Here is an 18,078-nt window from a genome sequence, read left to right as displayed (position 1 = left end):
GCCTCATCCCTGGAAACATTCAAGATCAAATTGGATGGGGCTCTGAGCAACATGATCTAGCTAAAGATGTCCCTGCTTACTGCAGAGGATTTGGACTAGATGACTTTTAAAGGTCCCTTCCAACCCAAACCATTCTATGATCCTGTAATTCTTAGCCTGACTGACACTGTGACTACTTCTCCCTTTCAACTGCATAAGGCACTTCAATAAGCCTGCTAGGACAGATCTTCCATTCTTGAATTTAAGGAGGTGACCTGTATGGAGCCTTGTTAAATGTGTGAAAGTAACTAAAAGTCAGCGATTTGACAAAACTGTTACGGTATTCATTTTTTATATATATGTATTTCTGGCAAAGTTAATACTAATAGATATTTTCTCCTCCGCCCTAAAATCTTTCAACAAAGAAGGAAAGCATTTTTAAAATTCTCTCATAAAACCAGAGAAGGTGAAAAAAAAGCCACAGAATAATGGCAGGACTGCAACAAATGCTTCATAGTGGGAGACTTATGGAGCTTGATATGTTTAGGTCATTGAATGCATCAATTGTTGATTTGACTGTAGAATAGTCTAAATACTTTCATGTGGAGAAAATATTGCATATTTCAGGCTTCCTTAATATAGCTGAAAAGACTTAAGAAAAATGAAGTCTGTGCTTAAAGGCAGATTAATTCAAATTGGGAAGAAAACACACACTTATAATAGTGAAAATTATTAGTCCTCAGAAATCGTAAACCAAACATGAATGAGGTTTAATGCAGTAGTGTGGATGTTTTTTAAACCCCGAAAGAGGAAAAACAGAAAGGGTGCATCTGAGAGATATTGTTACGTACAAGGCTTTGTTCATGACATGAGATAATGACTTTCACTGCTGCACAGAAGGCTAGCATAGATTCTCTAATAGTCCTTTTTACCTTCAATACCTAATTTATACCTTTACATAACCACAACACAACAGATCCAAAAAAATGGTTTTCAGAAACTCCCAAGTTGTGTGAATATGCTATATACCATCACTGCAAGTCAAGTATCCTTATAGATTCTTGGAAGTATGTTACTATGTACATTATATCTGTCTTAAAACTCTTAGCGCTGTATATTTCCATGACTGCAGATGAAATCCTACTCTTGGACATGACCAAATCCCTTATGTGAGGTCATGGTGAAGCTGGGGCTTTGCCATCTTCAAAAGCATCAGTGGACCCTTTCTTACTGAGCTCAAGTGAGAATCGTCCTCCCAGCCTGTTTTCCCTCTTGCATGAGCAGCCCACAATGACCATAAGCATAAGTGCAATATGTCCCTCATCATTTTCTGCTTAGATTTGTTTGGGTTTTTTTTAAATCACAGGTATGACTTTAACAGTTGCATCTCTGGAAATTCTTAGAGAAAAGAACAGGCATAAAGTGAATCCTCTTGCAGCTGAGCTTTGTGTACCAAATCTGAACATAAGGTGATCGATCCTACAAGCTTCAGAATAAGCACTCATTGTATTCCAGTTTAAATTCCATTACACAGCTCTCCTACCACAGCAGTGCCTGATTCTTGGATATATTTGGTGCCAAACTCAAAAAAACATACAATTTCATTCCACCATTAAAAGTGATCAAGAAGCAGGCAGGTCCACAGTGCCTGTCCTCAGCACTAATGATCGCTTTACTGTGAATATTGCTCCATTGCAGTTGTGAAGGACAGACATCTCTTTCCAGATTTGGCCATAAGCAAAACAAAGAAAGCACAAAAAGTATAATAATAGCAGTAAAATTCTGAAATAAAGAAAGAGAAAGAAGTAGGTAAAATACAAAAATCCAATGTTTTTCAGGCTGCTACAAAGGTTAAATTTCTGAAGTTCATTTAATTCAGAAATTACAAGTGCCTCCTAATTTACAGTAGAACTCTCTCCCTTAACATCCAAATGGTTTTGGAGATTTTTTTTTCTGCTTATTTTATTTGGCTGGCATGAAAAAAAAAAAAAAAAAAGAATGTTTTAGCTTTTCAGTGTGGATTTTTTCATGTGGAAGTCCTGGAAATGGAAGCCATATGCTTTATCAAAACTGTGGTAAACAAAAGCAATTAGAAGGTAGGTTTTCCTGAAAATGTGTGTGTGGAGAAGAGAAAAGAATGCACACCTACATATGTATATATGGTGAGGGAGCAAATAGTCTTGAGTACCAGGCTAATAACACTATCAAAAAAGTCTGCACTGTGGCAGAATGGAAAAAGACAGCTTGGAAGAAACTAGCTGAAGAAAACATTACTTTTGTCCCTTAAAATCTGTATTTAAAATAAAATTATAACTGCACTGGCTTTAATGATTTTTTTTTTAAAAAAAAACCTATTCAAATAAAAAGCAAAGCAATTATTTGAAACAGTAGATTTTTACAGATTAAATAGATATTATCACCCTTGTAGAAGATGGGAATACAAAGGTATGAACACTGGTGCTTTTTATAGGTTTTACATTCCTGTGACATACTCCATAGTTATGGGACTATCACTGAGGATTGGTCTTGTCTTCTTTATTTAGGCACCTACTCTGTGCTTATATTTCAGGTGTCTTGTGAAACAAATACCTAAAATTCTTTGTATTACTAATGAACAGAGAAAGGTGCTTCTGAAGGCCACGAGATGAAGATTGCATCCATCCCCTGTTTTTAAACACTTGAGCCTCATATGACAAACACTTCAGCATGATCTCTGCAGGGAAGAGATTTTGGCTTAGTTCTTATGCACACCTCCTGGATAGAGTAGGGCAGAACATCAGCCTAGGTGTTCAAAGTGCAGTTACCCAGGCACACCATAAGCATGCTGACTCCAAGCTCTAGATGAGCTAACAGACAATAACAAAGCCAGAAGGCCGGTATATCACAGGATTCCGAATAATCAAGTCCGTTCTTGAATTTCACACTTCAGAAAATATATATATGCACACATAGAGATATTAAGGCATACATCAGCCAAATGTCTGCTGAGAGACAGGGCTGACTTGACAGAGCTCTAACGCCGTTACACAGTTGTGCAGATTTTTCATAGAATCTTAAAGTCATAGAATGTATTGGGTTGGAAGGGACCTCTAAAGGGCATCTAGTCCAAACCCCCTACAAGAAACAGGGACATCTTTAACAACGTCAGGTTGCTCAGAGCCCCATCAAGCCCCTGACCTTGAATGTCTCCAGGGATGGGACTTCCACTACCTCTCTGGGCAACCAGTTCCGGTGATCCACCACCCTTATATTAAAGAACTTTTTCCTAATGTCCAACCTGAATATACCCTTTTCTAGCTTAAAACCGTAACCCCTCTTCCTATCGCTACAAACCCTTGCGAACAGTTCTTCCCCAGCCTTCTTATAGGTCCCTTTCAGGTATTGGAAGGGCATTATAAGGTCTCCCTGGAGCCTTCTTTTCTCCAGGCTGAACAACCCCAACTCTCTCAGCCTGTCTTCATAGGAGAGGTGCTCCAGCCCTCAGATCGTCTTCGTGGCCCTCCTCTGGACACGCTCCAACAGGTCCACATCCTTCTTGTGTTGGGGGCTCCAGAGCTGGACACAGTACTACAGGTGAGTTCTCACCAGAGCAGAGGGGCAGAATCACCTCTCTCGACCTGCTGGCCACACTTCTTTTGATGCAGCCCAGGATGCGATTGGCTTTCTGTGCTGCAATTGCACACTACTGGCTCATGTCCAGCTTTTCATCCACCAGTACCCCTAAGTCTTTTTCCACAGAGCTGCTCTCTAGCATGTCTTCTTCCAGCCTGTATTGCTATCAGCAGTTGCCTGGGCCCAGATGCAGGACCCTGAACTTGGCCTTGTTGAACCTCATGAGGTTCAGTTGGGCCCACCTCTCCAGCCTGTCCAGGTCCCTCTGGGTGGCATCCCTTCCCTCTGGCATATCGACTGCACCACCCAGCTTGGTGTCATCAGCAAACTAGCTGAGGGTGCACTCAATGCCACTGTCAGTATCACTAATGAAGACGTTAAATAACACTTGTCCCAGTACGGACCCTGGGGGTACCACTTGTCACTATTTTCCATCTGGATATCGAGCCATTGGCCACTACTCTCTGGATGTGACCATCCAGCCAAATCCTTATCCACTGAACAGTCCATCCATTGAAACCATATATCTCCAACTTAGAGACTAGTATGTTGTGAAGGATTGTGTCAAAGGCCTTGCAGAAGTCCAGATAGACATCCGTAGCTCTTCCCTTGTCCACTGATGCAGGCACTTCATTAGAGAAAGCCACTAGGTTGGTCAGGCAGGACTTGCCCCTAGTAAAGCCATGCTGGCTGTCTCGAATCGCATCCCTGTCCTTCATGTGCATTAGCATAGCTTCTAGGAGGATCTGTTCCATGATCTTCCCAGGCACAGAGGTGAGGCTGACAGGTCAATAGTTCCCAGGGTCCTCCTTTCTACCCTTTCTAGAAATGTGCATATTTTTTCTTTTCTTCCAGTCACCTGGGACTTCACCTAACTGCCATGACTTTTCAAATATCATGGAGAGTGGCTTGGCAACTGCACCATCCAGTTCCCTCGGGACTCTGGGATGCATCTCATCAGGTCCTATGGACTTGTGTAATGTTCAGGTTCCTCAGATGGTCATGAACATTGTCTTCACTTACAGTGGAAGGGACTTTGTCTCCTTGGTCCCCGTCTTGTGGGCCATTAACTTGAGAGATGTGAGGAGAAATGTTGCCAGTGAAAACTGAGGCAGAAAAGTTATTGAGAACCTCAGCCTTCTCCTCATCTGTTGTTACCAGTTCACCATTGCTGCTCATCATGTGGAGTACACTTTCTTTGTCCTTCCTTGTTTGGTTTACATACCTGTAGAAGCCCTTCTTTTTTTTCTTTGCATCCCTCACCAAGTTCAGCTCCAGCCGCGCCTTGGCCTTCCTGACCTCATCCCTACACAAGCAGGCACCGTCCCTGTACTCTTTCCAGGTTACCGGTCCCTGCTTCCGCTGCCTGTGTTGTTCCATCTTGCCTTTTAGTTTGACCAGCAGGTCTTGCCCTCCTTGCCAGATTTCTTACACCTGGGGATTGAGAGCTCTTGCATTCTATGGAAAGTATCCTTAAAGATCTGCCAGTCCTGTTCTGTGCCTTTGACCCTGAAGGCCATTTCCTGGGGGATCCTATTGACTAACTCCTTGAAGAGCTGGAAGTTTGCTCTCCTAAAATTTAAGGTCCTGACTAGGCTTTTCATCTGCCTCATACGCCTTAGGACAGTGAACTGCACTAATGCACGATCACTGCAGCCCAGGCTGCCTCCAATCTTGGCATCCCTGATGAGTTCACTTGCATTTGTGACACCAGGTCCAATATCATAACCCCTCAGGTAGGGCTGTCTATTTCCTGCCTTAAGAAGTTGACATCTAGGCACAGGAGTCTCCTGGATTGCCTACAGCTTGCTGTGCCACTTTTTCAACAGATGTTGGGGTGGTTGAAATTCCCCAGCAGGATGAGAGCCTGTGTCCGCGATGTCTCCTGGAGCTAGAGTAAGAAGGCTTCATCAATAGGTCGCCCTTGATTGGGTGGCCTGTAGTAGACACCAACCACAAGGATCCCTTGGTTGTCTAGATCCCTAATTCTTACCCATAAGCTTTCGATCGAGTCATTATTGCATTTTGCCTCAGCCATGATGCATAATTATTGGTCCTGGTTACTGGAGTCCCTTGTTCATCCCAATCATATTGCCATATCCAGGAATACCTTTGAGACCATGAACTTTTGACATGACCATGAACTATGAAAACATGAAAATATGTAATTGCATATTCTTGGGAATAATTGGTACTTATCTCTGGTTCTTCTTCTTCAGCATGGTAGCTCTAGTAAGTCCCAAACGAAACGACCGACTTCTGGAAATACCTGGAACAAACATTTCTGTCAGAGCTAAAATTCTGTGTTGTGTACACATTCTTCTGTTTTATAAACTTGCTCTTCAAATGCATGCTATATTTAAGATTCAAATCTGAATTTTGAACACTTACATAGTAAGGTAGGGGATTCCAAACGTCTTATCAGGTGCTGGTCACAGTGGGACTATACTAGAGCCATTTACAACCTGCATAAACCTCCCCTGCTCCATCTCTGCATAGGGTAAATACCTGGAAAATATAGGTCTCCTTTCTGAAGACAATTACAGTCTTCATCAACATGTTTTCAGGCATAACTTTCAAATATACAGTATTGCAAAATGTTAATGCTTGACACGAGGCTCCTGTGAACTACAAAACACTCCCTTCAGGGTGTGTTTTAGCAACATGTTGACAGAATAGACACTCCAGTCTGGATTGACAACAAGTTTGGCTCTATTTTCAGTAGTGAAAAAAGTATAAGGGACTCAACCTGGCAACAAATCAGCTGAATGTAATGCCGTTTGGCATTAACGTAACACAGAAATGACTTCATAAATTAAACAACTTGAGTTTGCTCCCTCTAGGACAGAAAAGAAAAATAATTAGGGAGCACTTTCACTTGCAAGAAGATCAATTACCATAAGCTACATGTGAAATGTTGCAGTCTTCAGATAAGGAGTTAATCTACTTTACTAAATAAAATGTGTCACCCTCACATAGGTAAATTATACAGTTACACAATTAAATTAGTTGTAACCAACACATGCTGTAAGATTTACCTTCATAAACGAGATTCTGAGAACAGAGTGAATTTATATTTCTTGCCTTTATAACGTATTGTCCAAGCAATTTAAAATTCAGTAAGTAAATGTAAGACCAAACAAACCTCCTATAAGTTTAAAAAAGGAGGTCAGTATTTACAGCATGACCTTTGTGAATAAAGAAAGGACACCAGCATTTTTTGCAAACATATTCTCATATTAAATATAGACTTTAGTATAAACACAGAACTAACAGAATTCTAGTCACTGAACTGCTGAGATGAGAGTGAGGACAGGGCATCCAGTTACAACATTCCTCACATTTAAAAAGATACTGAATAAAATTAGGAGGAAGTAGGAAAGGGAAGTTTCATCTGTAGGCAATTTGAGGACCTTATGTACCTGGTCAGGTTTTCCCGAGATTATGAACGGGATTCCAGCACGATCCATAGTTCCTTATCTGACTGGGTTCACAGATATTAAAAAATCACAGACAGGGGGTTTAGGCTACTTCAGATTTTTTTTGCGTGAACACAGTAGCCCTGTAGAGCACTTCCAGTGCACAGTGCAACATTTGAAAGCGTCAAAGTCATTGCACATATTTTTATAGCCTATGCATAGCACATATTTTTATAGCACAACAAATTTTAAGAGTAAGGACTCCAAATTCTACCATTCATTCAGTGTGTGCACTTATACCATCAATTTAATGGAAATGTTTCAAATTTGAGTTTAAAGTTAGATTGCCTTTTAAATCAGTATTTCTGTTTCTATGCTTGTGGCTAGATAAATAGGGAGGCTGAAATACCTTTTTTCCTTCAGATACTAAAGTAAACTATCTGACTTTTGGCACATATGGTTTGGAAAAATTTTTACTCTCTGCTTGTTTCCTTATTGATCTTCAAGGGAGAAATAATATCTACATCAGAAGGATGCTGTAATGATCAGTATTTGAATGGGACTTTGGAGACTAGTGAACTGACAGAGCTTAAGGGAAGTGAAAATATGAGACCCTGTAGTGTGACTTCCAACATAACTTACAACATCATTGTCCTCTCAGTTTCTTGGAGCCTAACGCTTAGTCCTCATCTGAAACATTATTTATGTCCACTGAAAGTGTTCCTTATAACAAGGTAGCCGTCAGTCTTGGTGGGAGGACACTGGGAAATGAACAGTCCATCACTATTCTCAGGAACTTGTTCCCAAAATTAATAATTTCCATTAATAAAAATGGAAGCCTAATTTGAATATAAATTCACCTGCAATTCAGAAAGCTTCCTCTGTTATGTCTTCTTATCCCTCTAGTGCCCAGCATCTATCCTGATTTCCACTTTATCATACGTCAAATTAATGGCTAGTTTGGTATGCCCTGGTTTTGAGAGGTATGATTTTAAGGAGAGAGGTTGGATTTTTTGTAAGCATGGACAAAATGTCCTTTCTTTCAGTGAAGAACACAGTAATGTAGATTCTTTGTTTCATCATTGTAGACTGTGGTCCCTCTGGACACAGATCACAGGTACCTAGCTCTCACCAGTGACAACAGAGAGAGCTAATTTTATAGTGGGTGCCTAACTGAAGTACCAAAAGCCATGTGGGGTGAACAGAGACAAGGATTGCTGCTGAAGGACTTACTTGTGTTCCTGACTGAGATATTTCACTTCACAAATGGCTACATAGAGCAAATTCTTGAACAGGCCCAGGTAATAGGCTAGGATCTGAGGACACACTATGTTTCTGCCTGGCCACCATATTCCTCTCCCAAGATTTCTGGTATGGGAAAATTTTTATCGAATTATTTTTACATTTGCTTCCAAATTGCTGATGAAACTGCTGACTGGTATAAGACACATTGCAGAGCCTTGTGGATGGCCACCAGAACATTTCACATGCACTGAAGCTTCCACCAACAGAATCTTCTTAAGCTTGTTAGGAAAGTGTTAAGTATTTTCTTTTAAAGGAAAAGAAAAACTATACAAAAATTATTCTTCTTTTGATTTAAGAATGCAATATACAAGCTTTGAAAGTTCTTCAAATTTGTTTCTAGAAATCATTGCTCCTGTAACCAGAATAAGTTATTATTGTAAATTCTACAGAACGCGTTTAATGTGTGGGTGTTCAGCAAACCACAGTCAAAGCGTGGTGTGTTTTTTTTCTTCTTCTATAGTTAGGTCACATTAAATACTGTGTGCCAAGTATCTTCAGAAATAAAAAGAGAAAAAAAGAAAACAACTCTCTCCCTCCTTTCCTCGAATAAGTGATTAAACCTCTAGTATTTACTACATTCTCAAAGGCAATCGGTTGCCACAAAATAAACAAACAGCATAACCAAAAAGTCACAGCTGCCCACTTTCAGTGTCAGACATTTGAGAGATGAAGGGCTAAATGCAGTCCATTTTGTTATCTTGCAGCTGGGCTTCCTATGATGAAATATCCATTGATCCATTCCATTTTATTGGCTTTAGATGAGTTTTTCCTGATACGCCAGTAGGAAGTCTCTTGTGGTATACAATTCAATCATTGTATTGGAAAAAAAAAAATCACATACTTTGTAGTTTTTGTCCTTGATATTCTCCACATGTTTGGAGCATTGAACAGCTGGGGCCATAGAAAACATTTAGAAATCACATTCTTTTATGTAGATCAATCACTTTTGTATACGTTGCACCAGGCAAATGAAAATTGTTCATTTACATGTCAGTGGGAGTTTGCTGTCTTAAAACAATCTTCCAGACATTAGTGTGGGCCACTGTTTGTTTTGCTTTGGAAAAAAAAGGAACTATATATTCAGGAATGAAGCTCTAAAATTGATTCAAGATTGAGAAATGAAATACATAAAACAATAATCTCTTCCCCCTATAATAGAATCTCTGACTTAAGCTTAAGAAGCATAAATTCCTTCATCTAAGGCTTTTTGAGGGGACTTAAACAAGGTCAGAAAGAGTGTGATGTACATTGTAGACTATGAATAAACAGATGCTGTTAATTAACAAATAAACAGTAATTATAACAAAGACAGAGGTTTATGAAAGCTATGAAATGCCTTACATCATGATATTTTCCCTCATAATTATAAGTCTCTCTCTCTCTCACCTCCCCGCCCCCTTTTCTGGTAAAAGGACTTCTCATAAGTTGCTTTAAGAGGAGAAAAATCTTCTTTTAAGTTATCTTACATTGCAGCAATATGCAATAAGAAGCCACTTCAAGAAGTTTTTGTTGTGCAGCAGCAGTTACACTCAAGGAAACGTTGTGCAGAATACCCTCCTCAAATGTCTTATCAGAGCTAACATACCAACAACTTTTAGAGGCCAACTGGAGAGTTTAGAGGCTCCTCAGCTGTGTACCCTGAAGATCACCAGTGGCACCTTCCCTGATGGGTCAAAAAATTTTGAAGTGGACTTTATCTGAAGATGTGAGCAGCCTGGAATCACTCGATGTAGGAGAATGATTGCCTTCAGTCCCCTGTTTTAAAACAGAATGATTATTTTGGCCAGGTGCTCCCTATTAGAAACCTGGGGTGTCAAAATGACCTGCTTGCCCAAAGCAGTTTGCATATGCCAACATTTTGGGGCCCTTTGGGTGTAACATAAGGCCTGTAGAAAGAACTAGGTGAAACTGAAGCACTGCACAGTGTATCAGTATGTTCATGTCCACATGGAGAGCTGCATCTTGGTTGAAGAGGAGAGATGATTAAAATGTCTATTTGACTTGTAATTGTAAAACTCTGGCAGAGACTTTAGCTCACGTGTTCTTTTAAACCAAGAGAAAGTAGATTCATTGTTATCATTTGTGTTGTTTTACCTGAAAACGTCAGTAGGACAGTCTGTAAGTGCTCAAATAGAAAAACAATTTAAACACTTTCTCCTGAATGTTTTCTTTACTCCTAGCTGTTCCGTGCATCCCATTATTGGATATATTAAACTTCCATGGAGTAATTCTTGTTCTGGCTTTTAGACATCAGTGTTTGTTCCTGGAATCTGAGGATAAATGTGATGACTATGGGGAAGTGGGCAACGACACTATGATGAGGAGAGGAGGACCTGACCAAAGAGAAAGAATTCAAACAAAGCAAAGGCTGTTCTAGTTTAACAGGAATGTAGCACCAGGAGCCTTATTCATTAGCACCCAGAAAACATCCCTCTCTTTCTTAAAAACGAGACCACTAAGCTTTTTACATGTTTTGTGTCTCCTAGCAAGCAGAATATGAAAAGACAGGATATGAAAAGGGATATGAAAATGTATGGTCAAAAACCCAAATAGTAAACACAATCAGGTTTAAGACCAACTATACTCAGAGCAATTAATATGGTGGATTCATACTGGAGTTTGGGTCAGAAGTACATATGCTACATTTGCAGATGTGAGGGGCATAGGAAAAGGGTATTGATTTCAGAGTTGTTTTGTATTGACCACACGGAGAGGCTGATGGAAACAGAAACACAATATAAATACACAGTAAACAATAGGTTCTGAAAAAAAACACCTAAGTGCTAGAATTCTGAGGCAGTGAAGATTTCACTGCAACTGAAAAATATTCTGTATTCTTTGCTAACAGCAGTACTAAACACTGTACAGAGAACTGCTAGCAGTGGAAACAAATAGGTGTAGTTGTCAGAATAACAGATAGTGAAAGCTAGAAGTGCCAACAGTTGGGGTTATTGACTCAGGATAAAACTGTGAAAATCTCTCTCTCAACATATTTATTTCCCCTGAGTTCATCCTTCTTTTCTCTGTGCAGTCAAAACAAATGAATTTTCCTGATTTCTGGCCTAAACAATGTGATATAGGAATGGAGAATTCAAATCCTGCTCTCCTTTTGCTAAAAAAAATTCCTTGGAGTCCTAGATTTCAGGTGAGTAGGAACTGTTCTGTCCATCTAACTTGACCTGCAGAACTGAATCCTAATTGCTGGGTCACACCCACAGTTTCTGTGCAAAATTTTACTAAAAATATCCTGTCTGAAATTTGGATGTTGCAATATGTTCCAGTGATGAGTGATCTTTTGGTATCATGAAAAATCCCCAAGCTAGCAGCTGAAGCCCTGTAGTCAGTTATGTATAAGAAGCCCTTTTAATTTTGAAAGGTCTTAATGATATTTAAAGGAGCTTTGAGAAGGTACAGGGTTTTTTTTTGCATTGGCATGGATGGAAGATTTGAGCCTACTCAAGTTTGAGCAAAATCTGAATGGCCTTCCACCTCATGGTAGCGGTAGTGGCAGGTTTCTAGACTTTCTCCCCAGCTGAACGTCCTCTGCACTTTCAGAATACAAATGTGGGTGCCTTCAGAGCTTTGTAGTCCTGAAAAGAATATGGATGGATTTACTGAACACTTGGAATATGTTTAAGCAAACTGAGTCCCAACTTAGGTGGAAAAGATTTATATGGAAGAAGCTCCTACTAGCATTTTTAGCTACCAGAGTCTATGTGGATGGGTACAGTCAGGTCCACCCTACACTGTTTGTGTCCCACATGGGCCAGGCAAGAGATAGGTCCAGTCCAGAAGACATTTACCAATGTTAAAACAGTACTATGTGTAAGCTGGTATGTTGTCCTACATGACTCAAAGAGCTAGAAAACCATGAGAAATTATTCAGCATAGCAGTGCAAGGGAGGGTGCATTATCCAGGTGGAAATAATGGCTATGCAGATTCCAAACTTGAACAGGCATCTGTCCAGACTGCAAAGGAGCTCAGACTTGTCTGCTCCGGTCTGGACAAACATTCCCATAATTGGCTTGCTTTTGGTGCTCTCTAGATTGCGGAAGGCTTGTATTCCACACTGCACTGTGTCATTGAACTGATAATGAAACTTGGGCAGAATACCATAATTCTCTGACTCCCATTTTGTAGGCACTCCTAGTTTCCTCTGTTGTTTATGTTTAAATCATGTAAGTAGGAGCCATCTCCAACCACTTGTATCTACAATTCCAATAAAAAAGGGAAAAGAGCGAATGTGGGTTGGGGTTTATAGAGTACACATAATGAACAACGATTTATAATAATGAGATACTACTTCTTGAACTAGTGGAAAGCAGAGTTTAAGCAAGCCCTTCCTTTTACAAAAACCTCAGTATTTGTGGTAGAAATGTTTATGTTTTCAAGAAGTCGAAAGATGTTTGTTAACCTCAAGTCTAACTCTGAAAGTATGTCTTTCCTGACACCAAATGAGAGAGCACTAGCTGATCCCCGACTGTTGATAAGAATATTTCTTTTTCTCAACCCATAAAAACTAGCAAAATACTGCAGGGAACACTTCTGAGCTGGTATTAAAGAAGACGGAATGGCATAAAGGTTTTTCCAATTCCTAATCACTATAATTCTATGAATAGATTTAAGACCAGTTGCCACATAAATACCGACCAGCTTAGTATTTTTTCCATTTCAGGACATCACAAAAAATGTTCTTGTTTTAGTACCTATGTAAGCACTGAATTTTACAGATGTCTTAAGATGTATAGTACATACAGTAGCTACAAATTAGCATATCGTGCATACGTTGCTTTGTGTGCTTTCTGGAAGGGGTCCAAGGATGACTGACTAACACATGGGACGTTTCCTCTTCACAACATTAACGCAAAGTCAACACCTGCAGTGATGTAAGCCCATGACTCACCTGCCTGAACGGAGGTCTCTTTAGGATCAACTGTTGTGCACAGAATACATCTGCAACATCCAAATAAATGAGCCCTTCTAAAGTAAGTCAGCACTACCCCTGTTTAGAATGCAGGGCCCTTGTGAAGGCTGAGGTGAAGCAGCTGGCTAGCAGCTTTTGTGAGTCATTTTAAAAAGCCACTCTCACAGCTGGAGAGAAAATAGCCCTGGCAGCACTGGCAATCCATTATGGAATGTAAAAAGTCCTTCTCTGGGCGGAAGGAAAACTTCACCCAGCTGTCAAGTGTTTGAAATGTTGGGGGAAAAGTGCGCGCGCACGCACGCACATGGCTCTAGCTTCAATGCGAGGAATACAGAGGCCACATTAGATAAAATTAAATCTCCTCTGAGATCAAATAAAGTGTGGGCTGATGAGTTCAATTTTTAGAAATCAATAAGGGTTTTGGTGAATGGAGATATCCAGCACTGTTTATCATCCAGGAAAGACTGGCCTGCAAGTGTCTTTTCTGATTTAAATTCTGCTTTTCAACATACCTGTATCAAAAAGACACTTGATCTCTGCTTACATTATTGTCCAGCTGTATCGATCTGAAAGGTTCATATTGCAGAGAAAGGAAAATCTAAGCGGCAGAACAATCAATCCCTAATCTCATATTTTTCCATTTGTCAAATATAAAATGTAGTTAGTGAATGGCTTCTAAATGTAAATCAATTTAAGGCAAAAGATGCTGATGTTGCATATTTGCAGCATAATAAAAGATGTGTAATTTAGAAGACTGTAGACTAAAGCAATGATGAATTCAAGTAGAAGAAAGATGTGGAGAAAGATGACTTGTATAGCTGTGAAGCCTGAAGGGTTTTCATGTGGATCTTTAGAGGTGAAGCTGAAACATAGGTTTTCCAACTTCTTCCTATGGTTTGCCTTATTTACAGCCACACAAAATGCAGGCTGGACAGTATTTTCGTGGAACAGTACTGACATCTAGCGGCAAATTAAACTGATCCTGCCTATCTGTCCTGGGAAACAAATAACCTGCCTGTCGCAGAAGTCCTAACTATAACCCCATCCTATGGTTAGACAGCAGCACCACTTCATTTCCCTTATGCACTGCAGTGATGCAAAATGTAGGCCCAGCTGAGGTCTCAGAACTCAGAAAAACTCTTTGGAATTTTAGAAAAACAATTTTTAAGTTTCTTGTGGCTTGCTTTTTGGGAAGGATTAATGCACAGACACAGCCAAGGACTCTTGGGAAAATTTTGACTAAAGATGAAAGTCATCTATAACTGAATGTTAGTTCTTGGATAACATGTGACCAGAGATGTTTATTGAGTTATTGTGCTTAAACAGGAAATATTGAACAGAATAATAGCTTTATTATCTATGTATCTGTATATATCTGTATATCTGGAAGTGGTGTATGTTTGTTTCCAGCCTTATCATTTATCGTTTATTACAGGTTACCAGTAGAAATACTTTTATGTACTGATAGTATTTTGTTTTTCACAAAAGACTCTCTCTCTTAACAGCAGAACAGACCACCGTCCCAAACTACAAGGAAGAGATTTGCCATTTCAGGCTGGAAGAAGCTGTACAGAGCTACACCACATCCATTCATTCCCCTTAGACAGTTAAGGAAAATAGTAGTCTGCTATCCTTGACCAGCAGTGGATAATATAATTCCTTATGGCAAAGGATCTCCAGTAAGTGTCTGTTCACGATCAACATTGTCCATGCATCTGTCAACTACCTGTTTTAAGGCCTCCCAGACTTTTCCCATGTACTATACAGACCACACAAGACTGATTTTTCATCTATGCCTGGTCCCAGCAAAATGTATCACACTGAAACCAATTCCTCCCAGCCTTCATAATGCTCCAAACTAGCAGAGACACTACTTCGCAGCACGTTGTCCGTACAAGCAAGCTAGCCAGCCTACAGCACCTGGTGAAGGAAGAGATCAAAGCAGTTTTGAGGTATGGTTTAAGAGTAGCGCTCTTATTTTGTGGTAGCAGATGTGTTAAAAAATTAATTAGCAGAATAATTGTTCTCCCTTTTTCATAATGAAAAACAGACCCTGCAAAATGAAGTGTTTAACAACTGGAGTAAATATTAAGCAGTACCTTCAGCCATCTCCACCTAGCACTTCTACACAGGCTTCAATGTTGGTATTAGAAGAGTGAAATACATAAGCACACTCATGTCTGTGATTTCAATTCTGCTTAATACTCTGTACAACTTAGTGTCCAACAGCTGTGAAATCATCCTAGTAAATCACTGCTTTTCTTTCCCTTCCTTCTCTCCTTTGCCTTTCCATTCTATCAATCCATCACTCCATTCCATCACACTGTTCCTTTCTACTATGCTTTCTACTTGATGCATTTGATTTAATAGATTCTCACTATATATGATTTGCCATCTTGTTTAGTTTGATTAAGCAGTTAGCAGATGCCTCAGAAGACAGGAAACCAGATAATTCCTCTCGGTGTATTAGGCATGGGCTGGCCAATACCATGAAGCTAAAAGGAAGATATTTCCAAATTCAATCACGGTAAATATATTTTCTTTTAAATGGTAGATGTTTTTGTAACTGAACTGCTTCTTCCATTTCCAAATCCAGATAACCTCTGCAATACCATCTGTCAGAGAGTTTCACAGGATCTACATATTCTGTGAAAAAGGTTATTTCTTACTCCGTTCCTTGCTTGTGCTGCCTTTGAAAGTCACACAATATTTCTCTGCTATTGCAGAATGAGACAAAGTGAACAGAAGATCCTAATTACACCATTTCTATGCCCTTAATTATCTTTTTGCTTTACAATGAGACCTGTTATTCCTCTTCTTAAAGATAAACACTGTCAATCCCATAACACAATAAATAATGTGGAAGGATAAAAATATAGCAATACTGTCTTTTCTCTTGTTTTATTTTTCCTCTGCCACTAAACATGTTCAAATTAATTTTATTTCTCCCCATGCCACCAATACACTTCCACTGACAGAAAATATACCCCAAAACAATGACATACATTGTCAACACTATTCTATGCGTAGAAGTGGTTTTGGTTAGTCCCTCTAAATACCCCTAAACCGATGAAAAAAATATTTTTCTTGTCCAAGTGCAGTTGAAGGCTCAGGGAAACATAACCTGTCAACATACAGGCTTGGTTCATTTCTGAGATTAAAAAAAAAATAATGAAATCATTGTGCTACTATACCCCCTAATGCAGAAACACACTTTTAAAAAACTGGTTGCATGATTATAACTTGTTCTTTTCTGCAGGGAATAATTCCACAATATGAAGAGCTGCTAGACCAAAATAGTTTTGTTCACCCTTAATGATAGCTGATGTCATACCAAACGATAATGAAGTGATGTAGCTAAAACCGTACAATCTCTGTGTGTAGAAAACTGGCACTGAAGTGAAGTCACCGTGGGCAGGGCTACTCTGCTGGGAGAAAATAGGCCTAAAGTCTAAACTAGCCAAGAGGATTTGAAGTCAGAATTGCCTGACTGCTAGGTTAGAATCACCCCAAAGACATGTTAGGACAGGGACAATATCCTGTTGTTGTCTTCTGTAAATCTGACTTTAACTGCAACTGTTTGACTAGGTCCATTTTTCACTTACAGTGTTTTTAGTAATATCAACTATACCAGTGGACTGATGTTTGTAAAGGAGTAGTTAAGATTTGAGTGGCAGTCATTTTGTAGAAGATGGACATGAGTGTGATAAACATGAGTCAGAGAAATTGTTTATTTAGTAAAAGATGCCATCCGTCAAAAATAAGAGAAAGTACTTTTACTTATCAAGACAGGTACCATCTGGGCAAGTTTGGATGCTCCAAGGCAGTGAGCATTATTTGAAATCTCAAGTCCCAGCAGTCTCTGGTTCTTGTCAGTTTGGATCCAGATTATTATCAGGTTATATTCAGGTATGTCCTTACATGGACGTACCAGCAGTAGAAGACATGCTTATGGACCTGCTGGGGCTGGGAGTCCAACCGCAGCATGAGGGTCAGTGGCATCGCTTGACCAGTGCTGTCTCCTGTGGGAAATGGATAAAGGAAAGCTCAACTGATTTTGCTTTTTTTTGTCTGTCTTTGGACCCAGTTGGATGCCATAGAGAATGTCAGGGCATAGCATGGGCCTGTGGCTCCCCAGAGGCCAGGGCAGTGGGGGCTTCCAGGGGTGGCAGGGCAGGCAGCCAGGGGCATTGGGGCCAGCCCCAGCCCTGGGCATAGGTGAGGGCTGAGGCTGAGGCTCAGTGGGGCCCATGGCCGGGATGGACAAGGCAAAGCAGGGCTTCGGAGTTCTGACACAGGTGTTACTCGATGGAGCAAATGCATTATCCTTTGCCCTCAGACAGGCACAGGGAGTAGGCCTAGCTGGGCTTACATGGCTGTGCTGTCTTGTACAGGGAGTGAAGTTTGAGCTGAACCTGCAGAAGATAATTTAGCTGTCCAGGTTGAATGGCTGGCCTCTCTCACTTTCTCTTTTTTGCCTTTTTTTTTTTTTTTTGTGACCCAGTACGGATCTCCTTACTGCTCTGAATATCCTTGGGGTCGCTAGGAAAGGAAGACTTGTCCAGTGACTGCAAGGTTGAGTGTGAAACAGGGAAAGGACACAGAGGAAACAGCAACACAGGACTAAAAATTTATCAAGATTCTTCTTTTATAATTTTTTTTTTTTTTTTGGCTTGTTTCCTCTGACTTGAGGTCTGGAGCAGGAAAACATAGAAGAAAGAGGAAATGATGAAGAGAAAGTCCACTTCCAAGATGGGAAGGGGATTGCAACAGGCATTTGGAAAGAGACTCATAAGTAAAGCTTTCTTTGAAATATTAGAGCTGCTTTGTCTGAAAAG

This window comes from Leptosomus discolor, chromosome 2 (genome assembly GCF_034619465.1).
Source record: "Leptosomus discolor isolate bLepDis1 chromosome 2, bLepDis1.hap2, whole genome shotgun sequence".
Classification (NCBI taxonomy): Eukaryota; Metazoa; Chordata; class Aves; order Leptosomiformes; family Leptosomidae; genus Leptosomus; species Leptosomus discolor.
This window is presented reverse-complemented; position numbering follows the sequence as displayed.